Source organism: Bombina bombina, chromosome 2 (genome assembly GCF_027579735.1).
Source record: "Bombina bombina isolate aBomBom1 chromosome 2, aBomBom1.pri, whole genome shotgun sequence".
NCBI lineage: Eukaryota > Metazoa > Chordata > Amphibia > Anura > Bombinatoridae > Bombina > Bombina bombina.
Genome location: NC_069500.1, coordinates 1,009,765,505 through 1,009,777,453, shown reverse-complemented (window position 1 = coordinate 1,009,777,453; position 11,949 = coordinate 1,009,765,505).

The window sequence follows — 11,949 nt, the reverse complement described above, 5'->3', positions numbered from 1 at the left end:
ATTTGATAATTTCTTTTTTATTTTGTGTAATTTAGTGTTTTTTTTTTAATTTAGTTAATTGTATTTAGTTAATGTAATTTATTTAATTGTAGTGTCATGTTAGGTGTTAGTGTAAGACAGGTTAGGTTTTATTTTACAAGTAGATTTGTATTTATTTTAACTAGGTAGCTAGTAGATAGTTAATAACTATTTACTAACTAGTCTACTAAGTTAAAATAAATACAAACTTACCTGGGAAATAAAAATAAAACCTAAGATAGCTACAATGTAACTATTAGTTATATTGTAACTAGCTTAGGTTTTATTTTATAGGTAAGCATTTAGTTTTAAATAGGAATTATTTAGTTAATGATAGTAATTTTTATTTAGATTTATTTTAATTATGTTAAAGTTAGGGGTGTTAGGGTTAGACTTAAGGTTAGGTTTAGGGGTTAATAAATTTAGTATAGTGGTGGCGGTGACGTTGGGGTTGGCGGATTATAGGTTAATAATATTTAACTAATGTTTGCATGTTGGAGCGCGGGTTTTAGGGGTTAGTATGTTTATTATAGTGGCGGCAATGTCCGGAGCGGCAGATTAGAAATTAATATTTTTTTTAAGTGGCTGCGATGTCTGGAGTGGCAGATTAGGAGTTAATAATTTTATTTTAGTGTTTGTGATGCGGGAGGGCCTTGGTTTAGGGTTAATAGGTAGTTCTTGGGTGTTAGTGTACTTTGTAACACTTAAGTTATGAGTTTTATGCTACTGATCTGTAACGTAAAACCCATAACTACTGACTTTAGATGGCGGTATGAATCTTGACGGTATAGGCTGCAACGCTCACTTTTTGGCCTCACAGGCAAAACTCATAATACCGGCACTATGGAAGTCCCATTGAAAAATGACTTTTTGAAAGGTGCGGTAGTTACGTTGCGTTATGGCCAAAAAAAGTGTGCGGTACAGCTATACCTGCAATACTCGTCATACCAGCGGTAGTGAAAAAGCAGCGTTATGAGGCTTTTTCACTAATAACGCAAAACTCGTAATCTAGCCGTGTGTTTCTTACAAATATAGCCATAAAAAAGTGCTGCCCCCCCTCCAATCTGTCGCCCAAGGCAAGTGCCTTGTTTGCCTAGGCCAAAATGCTCCCTTGGTTTAAAGGGACAGTCTAGTAAAAAAAAAAACTTTCATGAATCAGATAGGGCATGTAATTTTAAACAATTTTCCAATTTACTTTTATCACCAATTTTTCTTTGTTCTCTTGGTATTCTTAGTTGAAAGCTTAATCTAGGAGGTTCATATGCTAATTTCTTAGACCTTGAAGGCCGCCTCTTAAAGGGATACTGTAAGTAAATATTTTCTATGCCTGTTACTAACTAACTACCCCAAATACGCTTTTTATCAATAGCATTTCATTAACATATCTCTACCGTATATCAGAAATCTTGTCTGCAAATTTAATTGTTTTCCAAACCCACTTCGTGGGTATCCTTTGCTCTGTACCAATCCGTTTACAATACCTAGGTTTCAAAATGGCGCTTTAAACACAAAGTTATTGGTTTAAGTATTTTGAACATGCAGTGCTGAAAATAGTGGGCAGGATAACGTGACATCATCGGCGAATAAAAGATATAACTTTTAGAACGTTATGAAACTTCGTTTTGGAGAAAATATAGGTCAGTAGGTTTTAATTAATGTTTATTAACTTTAATATGTTAGTTGTTTAGCTTAAAAATTATAACAGAAAGTAATCCTTTAAGAATGCATTTTAACAGGTTTTTCACCACTAGAGGGTGTTAGTTCATGTTTTTCATATAGATAACACTGTGCTCATGCACGTGAAGTTACCTGTGAGCCATCACTGATTTGCTAAACTGCAAGTCTGTCAAAAGAACTGAAATAAAGGGGCAGATTGCAGATGCTTAGATACAAGATAATCACAGAGGTAAAAAATATATATAAATATAACTGTATTGGTTATGCAAAACCGGGGAATGGGTAAAAAAGGGATTATCTATCTTTTAAAACAATAATAATTCTGGTGTAGACTGTCCCTTTAAGGGATATGTATGTATATATATATATATATATATATATATATATATATATATACAGTCCAGGTGTGTGCACTCTCACCATCAGAGGAAGGGACTGTTTGTGTCCCAAAACGTCAAAATAAAGAACACAGTTTTGTCACAGTTGGCTGAAGTCCAGTGAGTGCTTATTTCATACAATATATATATATATATATAAGGTGAATGTAAACTTAACAGGACAGCCTCACGGCATTGTATAGATTTATAAAATCGAGCAGGAGTTTAAGTCATTAACGCCTAGATTACGAGTTTTGCATTATGAGGGGTGCGGTGCTAACTTGCAGTTTATTCTCACCGCTCACTTACCTACAGCGCTGGTATTACAGGTTTTTATCAACCCGGCTTTAACAGGCAAGAAGTGAGCGTAGAGAAAAATTGTGCTCCACACTGCACTCCAATACCAGGGCTGCTTAAGTGAGCGGTGAGCTGGTTATACGTGCTTGTGCACGATTTCCCCATAGATATCAATGGGGAGAGTCGGCTGAGAAAAAGTCTAACACCTGCAAAAAAAGCAGCGTAAAGCTCAGTAACGCAGCCCCATTGATTCCTATGGGGAAACTAAAGTTATGTTTACACCTAACACCCTAACATGAACCCTGAGTCTAAACACCCCTAATCTTACACTTATTAACTCCTAATCTGCCGCCCCCGACATCGCCGACACCTACATTATACTTATTAACCCCTAATCTGCTGCTCTGGACATCGCCGCCACCTACATTATACTTATTAACCCCTAATCTGCTGCCCCCAACATCACCAACCCCTACATTATATTTATTAACCCCTAATCTCAATGTCGCTGCAACCTGCCTTCATTTATTAACCCCTAATCTGCCACCCCCAATGTTGCCGCCACTATTCTAAATTTATTAACCCCTAAACATAAGTCTAACCCTAACACCCCCTAACTTAAATATAATTTAAATAAATCTAAATAAAATTACTATCATTAACTAAATTATTCCTATTTAAAACAAAATACATACCTATAAAAGTAAACCCTAAGATAGCTACAATATAACTAATAGTTACATTGTAGCTAGCTTAGGGTTTATTTTTATTTTACAGTCAAGTTTTTATTTATTTTAACTAGGTAGAATAGTTACTAAATAGTTATTAACTATTTAATAACTATCTAGCTAAAATAAATACAAATTTACCTGTAAAATAAAACCTAACCTAAGTTACAATAACACTAAACCACAGCCTTGTCCAATCATAGGTGTATGCATGCTGAATTTACTCAAATAACAGCTGTTCTATCAAATACTGTTTGTGTATAGTGTTGCAAATCAATTAGGTAATCTATTAGAATGATGAAGTACTTTGTGCTATAATGTTGTCTCGTTTGCATATATGTAATTCAAGATTCCACTACAAAGTTAAGTTCTGCACACAAACAGTATCTGACATTAACATTAGCTGTATACATCAGTTATTGTCATGATCTTAAAGTAAGAGAGAAATAAATGAAAAATGATAAAAATAATAATAAAGATAGATGAACAGTACCTTACAACATAACTTAATAAATTTAGCAATGTCTTCCTTGCTTCTTTGAAATAAGTTGTAAGTTACAACACATTTTATTCATTCAGATCTAAAACTACTGCCTGACTGAAGAATTACTGTCCATTACTGTCCATGTCCATTAGCATCACCTCGGCCATCCATATACCCCAAGAAGGGATTTCCCTTTATGTGTCACTTTTTGAATAATGGATGAGGTACTTGGCACAATACATGAGGTACCGGACAGTATATATAGCTTTTGTTAAGCATATCTGTTTTTTTTTGTATTGTATTATATATATATATATATATATATATATATATATATATATATATATATATATATATATATATATATATATATATATACTGTAAATATCTATGTGTGTTTATTTATACATGTCTATAAATATGTAGATATGTGAAGATATGTGTGATATATATGTGCACATATACAGTATCCCACAAAAGTGAGTACATCCCTCACATTTTTGCAAATATTTTATTATATCTTTTCATGTGACAACACTGATGAAATCAACAATGTCCAGCAACACCTCTCAGGTAAAATTACCTTTATTTCACAAGGTGGTCACCAACAAACAAAGCAACATTTCGGAAAATTAAATCCTTAGTCATGACACTTTGCTACAATGTAAAGTAGTGAGTGTACAGCCTGTATAACAGTGTAAATTTGCTGTCCCCTCAAAATAACTCAACACACAGCCATTAATGTCTAAACCATTGGCAACAAAAGTGAGTACACCCCTGGTGGAAATGTTCAAATTGGGCCCAATTAGCCATTTTCCCTCCCCGGTGTCATGTGACTTATTAGTGTTACAAGGTCTCTGGTGTAAATGGGGAGCAGGGGTATAAAATTTGGTGTTATTGCTCTCACACTCTCTCATACTGGTCACTGGAAGTTCAACATAGCACCTCATGGCAAAGAACTCTCTGAGGATTTGAAAAAATAATAATTGTTGCTCTATATAAAGATGCCCTAGGCTATAAGAAGATTGCAAAGACCCTGAAACTGAGCTGCAGCATGGTGGGCAAGATCATACAGCAGTTTCACAGGACAGGTTCCACTCAGAACAGGCCTTGCTATGGTCAACCAAAGAAGTTGAGTGGATGTGCTCAGCATCATATCCAGAGGTTGTCTTTGGGAAATAGACATATGAGTGCTGCCAGCATTGCTGCAGAGGTTGAAGGGTTGGGGGGTCAGCCTGTCAGTGCTCAGACCATACACTGCACACTGCATAAAATTGGTCTGCATGGCTGTTGTCCCAGAAGATGATGCACAAGAAAGCCCGGAAACAGTTTGCTGAAGAAGAACAGACTAAGGACATGGATTACTGGAACCATCTCCTGTGGTCTGATGAAACCAAGATAAACTTATTTGGTTCAGATGGTGTCAAGCTTGTGTGGAGGCAACCAGGTGAGGAGTACAAAGACAAGTGTGTCTTGCCTACAGTCAAGCATGGTGGTGGGAGTGTCATGGTCTTGGCCTGCATGAATGCTGTCGGCACTGGGGAGCTACAGTTCATTGAGAGAACCATGAATGCCAACATGTAGTGTATTCCAACATAATAACGACCCCAAACACACCTTCAAGATGACCACTGACTTGCTAAAGAAGCCGAGGGTAAAGGTGATGGACTGGCCAAGCATGTCTCCAGACCTAAACCCTATTGAGCATCTGTGGGGCATCCTCAAATGGAAGGTGGGGGAGTGCAAGATCTCTAACATCCACCAGCTCCGTGATGTCATTATGGAGGAGTGGAAGAGGACTCCAGTGGCAACCTGTGGAGCGCTGGTGTACTCCATGCCCAAGAGGGTTAAGGCAGTGCTGGAAAATAATGGTAGCCACACAAAATATTGACACTTTGGGCCCAATTTGTTGCCAACGGTTTAGACATTATTGGCTGTGTGTTGAGTTATTTTAAGGGGACAGCACATTTACACTGTTATACAGGCTGTACACTCACTACTTTACATTGCAACAAAGAGTAATTTCTTCAGTGTTTTCACATGAAAAGATATAATAAATATTGAAATTTAATCCAGCTTAATCCAGCAACTGCAGGACCAGGTAGAAGACCTGGATAATAGAGGTAGATGCCAAAATATTAGGATTCGAGGAGTCCTGGAATCTATTAAATCTACTGAGCTGCTACCCTATCTACAAAGATTGTTTAATGAGCTCACGAAGGAAGATAATCCCAATGGGATCCCTATAGATTATCAAATGGACAAATACCATCGAGCCCTAAGGCCGCCACCTAAAGTCTCAGCTCCACCACGGGATGTTATTCTTAAATTTACCAGCTTCAAAGAAAAGGAGTGCATCTTATCTGCCACCAGGAAACAAGCCCCTATATCCTTTGAGGGACATCCACTCCAGTTTTTTGCGGACCTTAGTCAAATGACTTTGGTTAAGAGAAGAGAAGCCAGACCTCTTACTTTGCCCTTAAGGGAATTGAAGATACCCTACCGCTGGGGTTTCCCCTTCTCCTTGAAAGTCATCAAGGACAATACTACAGTAATTTATAGATCCCCAGAGGAGCTGGAATCCTTTTGCTCTCAGCTGGGAATCAGAGCCCCAGAACTTCCATCTACTCAAGACTCTGCCCCGGCTCCCCTGGAGCAACGACCCCAACGCCATGAGTGGAACTGGGTTACTCGTCATAAACATAGCAAAACAGTTAACCAAAGCCCACCCTTGGATCAAGACCGGATTACCTGAACTCATACCTTGAGATTCCCTGATAGGGAGCTTATACCTTTACCTCTTTTGGTCTTCCTTTTGTTCGCCAGAGTCTGGAACATACTTTGTGCACCAGCATGAGTTATATGTTAAGAATAAAACTGAGATCCACAGAATGTACAGTTTAACGATTGTTTTAAAGATAGTTTTTAATCAATAGCTTCTTTATTTCTTTCTCTTAATTGTAACAGCTAACCGACCTGCTACCAAAAGTAGTAGCAGTCACTTTTTCCTCCTCTAGGAATTCTCCTTAGAGAGAAGTATGCATGTTTCTGTGGTTGAGGTGTTGAACACAGATGATTATTTTGTGTTTAATGCTGTAATGTTTATACTTGTTTTTTGCCATTTCAGAGATACCTATGTCATATTTCCCTTCATAACCTTCCCCTTCCCCACCCTCTTCCCTTGGTTCGAATGGGATAATGGAAGTGCAGGGGATTTTGAACACCAGGTAAGCCTAGACCTTCACCTGCAGCTACATTATACTACCACAACTGGCTGCTCTTTTTGCCATACCCACACTACCAAATATACCCTTCTCCGTCTTCATTAATAATCTATGGCTACTCAGACATTGAATATAGTTGCACAGAATGTTAAGGGGTTGAATTCCCCAACCAAGCGCTCAGTAGCCCTGGCCTGGATTAGAAAATCGAAGGCAGATATTGTATTCGTTCAGGAGACCCACTTCCCCAAAGACTCCCCCCCCCCCATTTGCGAATAGGGATTTCCCGGTGGGGTACTTTGCCCATAACACTAAGAAGGTGGGATGTGTTGGGATACTAATTAGTAGAACTGTACCTTTTCAACCAAATAAGGTCAAGGCCGACCCTGGAGGCAGATGGCTTATAGTCACAGGCCTCTTCCATAACCGGCCACTTACATTGGTCAATTTTTATGCCCCTAATACCAAGCAAGCCAAATTTCTACATAAACTAAGACGATATATACTCACACATCAGAAGGGCCCCTTGATTTTAGCAGGTGACTGCAATCTAGCCCTCGACCCGATACTAGATTGCTCCTCCGGCTGGAGCTGTGCCCACCCAAAAACACTGTCTGACACGACCTCCCTGCTTCACGACCTAGCCTTATTGGATACTTGGAGACTGAAACACCCCTTACAACGCACTTACACCTTTTACTCTAACCCCCACAAGAACTATTCATGAATTGATTACATTTTTACAGACCAACTCTTATATGACAAAGTTAGAAAGGTAGACATCACCCCAACTACATGGTCAGACCATGAAATGGTCTCTCTAAGCCTAACTTGGCTTAACACTCCCATATCTCCTTTTATTTGGAGACTCGACGAGTCCCTACTTAAAAATTATGTGCTAGCCAAGCAGTTAGTGGTAACTATAGAGGAATATTTTAGACTTAACAATACAGAGGGCATCTCCCCCCATGTCCTCTGGGAAGCTCATAAAACTGTCTTGCGAGGGGAACTCATTAAATACAAAGCAGCATGTAAAAAACAATACAGAGAACGATTCGAGAGTACTTTGCACTCTATACATACCTTAGAGAGACAACACCAAGAGGCCCCTGACAATATTTCCCTGTCAAACCAACTTAGGGGTCATAGGAACAATCTTAATCGGTTATTATATGAGGAGGCACAAACTAGGGCATTATACCTCAAAAATCTACACTTAGCTAGATCCAATAAAATAGGCCCGTCCCTAGCTAGAACCCTAAGGGAACGCAAACTCAACTCTTATATCCACAAACTAGTGGACGACTCAGGGAATATTGTGGTGGGTAGCCTCCCTATTGCGGACAAATTCAAAAATTACTATAGTAGTCTATACAATTTACCAATTCCACGACTGGCTGATACACCCTTTTCAACAGAACAGTATATCGCAGAAGCCCTGCTCCCTAATTAGCAGAATCACTGGATAGTCCCATTACATCCCAGGAAGTTTTAATAGCCATAAAATCCCTCCCTCCCCATAAAAGCCCGGGCCCTGATGGCTTCTCTAATTTAAATTATAAGCAATTCAAGAACTTACTAACCCCTCACCTCACGTCACTGTTCCAATCTGTTGATAATGGCTTGCCATGGTCCACAGGTTCCCTTGAGGCTCATATCTCAGTTATAGCTAAACCCGGTAAAGACCCCACATTGGTAGGTAATTATAGACCAATCTCCCTATTAAACACAGATTTAAAAATATATGCAAAGATCCTTGCCACCCGAGTCAATCAAATTCTCCCCAAAATTATTCATGTTGACCAAGCGGGCTTTATACCAAAGAGGGAAGCGCGGGACAATACTGTCAGAGTCTTGCATTTGATTGAACTGTCCAGCCGGTCGAACACACCTACTATTTTAATCTCTACAGACGCTGAAAAAGCGTTCGACCGGTTGGACTGGAACTTCTTAAAGCATAGCCTGATGGCCTTTGGCCTCGGCCCCGCTATGATACAGAGGATCCTTAGTTTATATTCTTGCCCAACAGCGAAGGTCCGAGCGAATGGGACTTTATCCGGTAGCTTTATTATACGAAATGGCACAAGACAGGGGTGTCCCCTGTCCCCTCTGCTCTTCGCTATCTCGATCGAAGTGCTTGTGTCACACATAAGGAACAACCCCGACATCACCGGTTTCAAATTAGGCCCTAATATTTACAAACTTACCCTTTACGCCGACGACGTCCTTACCTTGCTTACGCATCCATCTGAATCCTTGCCACACTTATTAGGCGAATTCGAGAGGTTTGGCAACTACTCTAATTTTTTGATCAATGCTCAAAAATCTGAAGTTCTTAACGTTAATATGCGAAGGGTAGACTTCGAGGCCCTGAGGGCTCACTGCCACTATAAGCTACTTCATGACAAAATCAAGTATTTAGGTATTAATCTCGCCCCCTTAATCAACAAAATTTTTAAATATAACTACCTACCAATCTTGCATAGGATTAAGAAATATTTTGCCCCTTGGCAAGCTAAACCTCTTTCATGGTGGGGCAGGATTCAGTCAGTGAAAATGACTATTCTCCCCCAGATACTATACATCCTCCAAGCTGCCCCGATACACTTACCAACGACATACTTATCCCAGATTCAATCTCTAATAAATTATTTTATATGGGGTAATGTCAAGCCATGTGTTAGCAGAAGAGTCTTGGTTAAGCCGTTAGGTGCGGGGGGGGGGCTGGGGGTCCCCTTGATCTCCCAATATTATAAGGCAGTAACACTGCAGAGAGTATGGGAATGGCATGAACTCACCTCTTCCAAGGCCTGGGTCTCAATCGACTCTTATTTGTTAAGCTCCTCCACATTGGGCCCACTCTGCTGGGTCAGCCACAACTGTAGGCCCCCCTATGCTAAATCCTCACAACTATATTCAGACATCTTCCGTACATGGGATATGATTAGGACTAAGACCAAGGGAATCTCCTCACCTGTATCCCCTATGACCCCGGTTCCAATCAATGCAGAATTCAGCAGAGGGATAATCCCCTCAGAACCAGGTCATATTGGAATAAGCCAGATGATCCCGTTCACTTGCCTGACTGAAGGGGGGAATCTGAAATCAAGGGTACAACTCACTGACACTGCTGCGGGGGTGTTCTCACGGTGGCTGAAACATGCGCAGCTTACACATTTATTGGGCCACTCACCTCACAAACGCGACCTCTTAAGAGGACTGACGTGCTTTGAGCGACTCTGCCAAGTAGGGACGGTGCCTAAGGGGTCTCTATCAATTGTTAAAAAGCTACTAGATGATACACTCACACTACCCCCCTCATCTTACGACTCCCACTGGCAAAGTGAACTAGACCTCCCCATATCTAGAGAACAGTGGGAAAACATCTGGCATCACTCTTCCAAATCCTCATCCTCCCCTAGGATCCTGGAAATGAACCATAAAATTTTATATCGCTGGTACCTCACTCCGGCCAGACTTAAGCACATATACCCTAGTTCTAACGCGACATGCTGGAGGGGTTGTGGGTGTCCTGGTACATTAGCCCATATCTGGTGGCACTGCCCGAAGTTGCTTCCCTTCTGGGAGGATGTAGTCCACCATCTGAGAATAGTCCTAGGGGGCCAGTTTAGTCTATCTCCTCTTACTGCTCTCCTTAGTCATAACCCAGGTAAAATATGTAAAATTTGATGGAGACTCCTACATTGCTGCCTTAATAGCGCTAGGTTACTTATAGCCCGTAAGTGGAAGTCCCCGGCCGTACCTACATTACAGGAATGGCTACATAATACTTCTGACCTCCTCTCAGTGGAGGAATACTCTTATTTTAAGAACGGTTGCCTACCCCTTTTTCACAATATCCAGTTTTACTGGCAAATGATTCCACACCCCCCTACTTAAACACTCTAATTTGATACTATTACACTTGCCATATGCCCCAGTCGACCCCCCCCCCCCACACACACCTTCCTTCCCTCCTTTTCCTCTCAATAGATGGAATGGCTAATAGTTAAGTTTTGAGTTTTATTTATCCTATTTTAGTACTTATGTCGGTATGATTCGAATACTGCGACACACAGTTTGCCTACCGTAATATAATCCAGATATGCATAGGACTTTTACATATGCTAAAGAGATGTTTTCAAGGAAGATTCCCACTTTACTTTGTTTTTAAGAGTCTCTTCGGAATAATTTATGTCTGGACAATTATAAGTTAAAGAGTCCAACCCTTTTTGGGGTCCATACTTTTCTTTTTATCTAGGAACTCTGTGAACTTATATTTATATTTTTCTCTATGAGAGTATATTTCTGTTTTGTATTCCGCATTTCTCTTTGCTTTCATCCATCACTTGTAAATGGTATGACATTCTTTTTTTCTCGTTATTGTATTGTGTGTATATTCTTTAATAAAGCTCTTTTGAAAAAAAAAACAAAAAAAAACTAGGCAGTATTTTGGGGCTAAAGTTGGCGGGTAGGGAAAAGTGTCTTTACATTGCGGTCTATGGGAACTGTATGTTCCCTGTAAATATACTGTATATCTATATGAATATATCCATATATATGTATGTGTTAATATGTGCATATACACAGACTAACACATAAATATATACTGCATGTATTTAATCATATACATATATATTTAAATTTGCTGTCATCACTGCGCTACTTCCCTCTTTCACTGCACTTAGGTTTGGATGTGCCTCTGACAGCATCGGAACGAGGCTCCCATTGGATCCTATAGAACCACGCTCTTGTGAGCATGCACTGGTATTACACAGTGGGCAAAAATATTGATTTCATGAATCTGGCCCTTAGTGTTTAATGGAACTTTAAAGGTCTATATTTTGTCCCCACCCCTGACAAGGCTATGAGATCTCTGAGGCAAGGTCTCAATACCTACTGTGATCCATATGGTTCTATTCATTTTAGAATGCCCTTGTGCCATTTGAATTGTCAGCATTATAAAGTGTTACATGCATTGACATAATAATTACTTAATACACTGACATTTTCTTCTGTTAATGACTTCCCCTTTACAGCCAAGAATCTTGATTATTTTTTTATGCTGTATTACAACATAATTTAAGACCATGTAAACAAACAATTTTGTGTTTTGCAGGGTTAAGTTTTGGAAACCAGTGAATTCT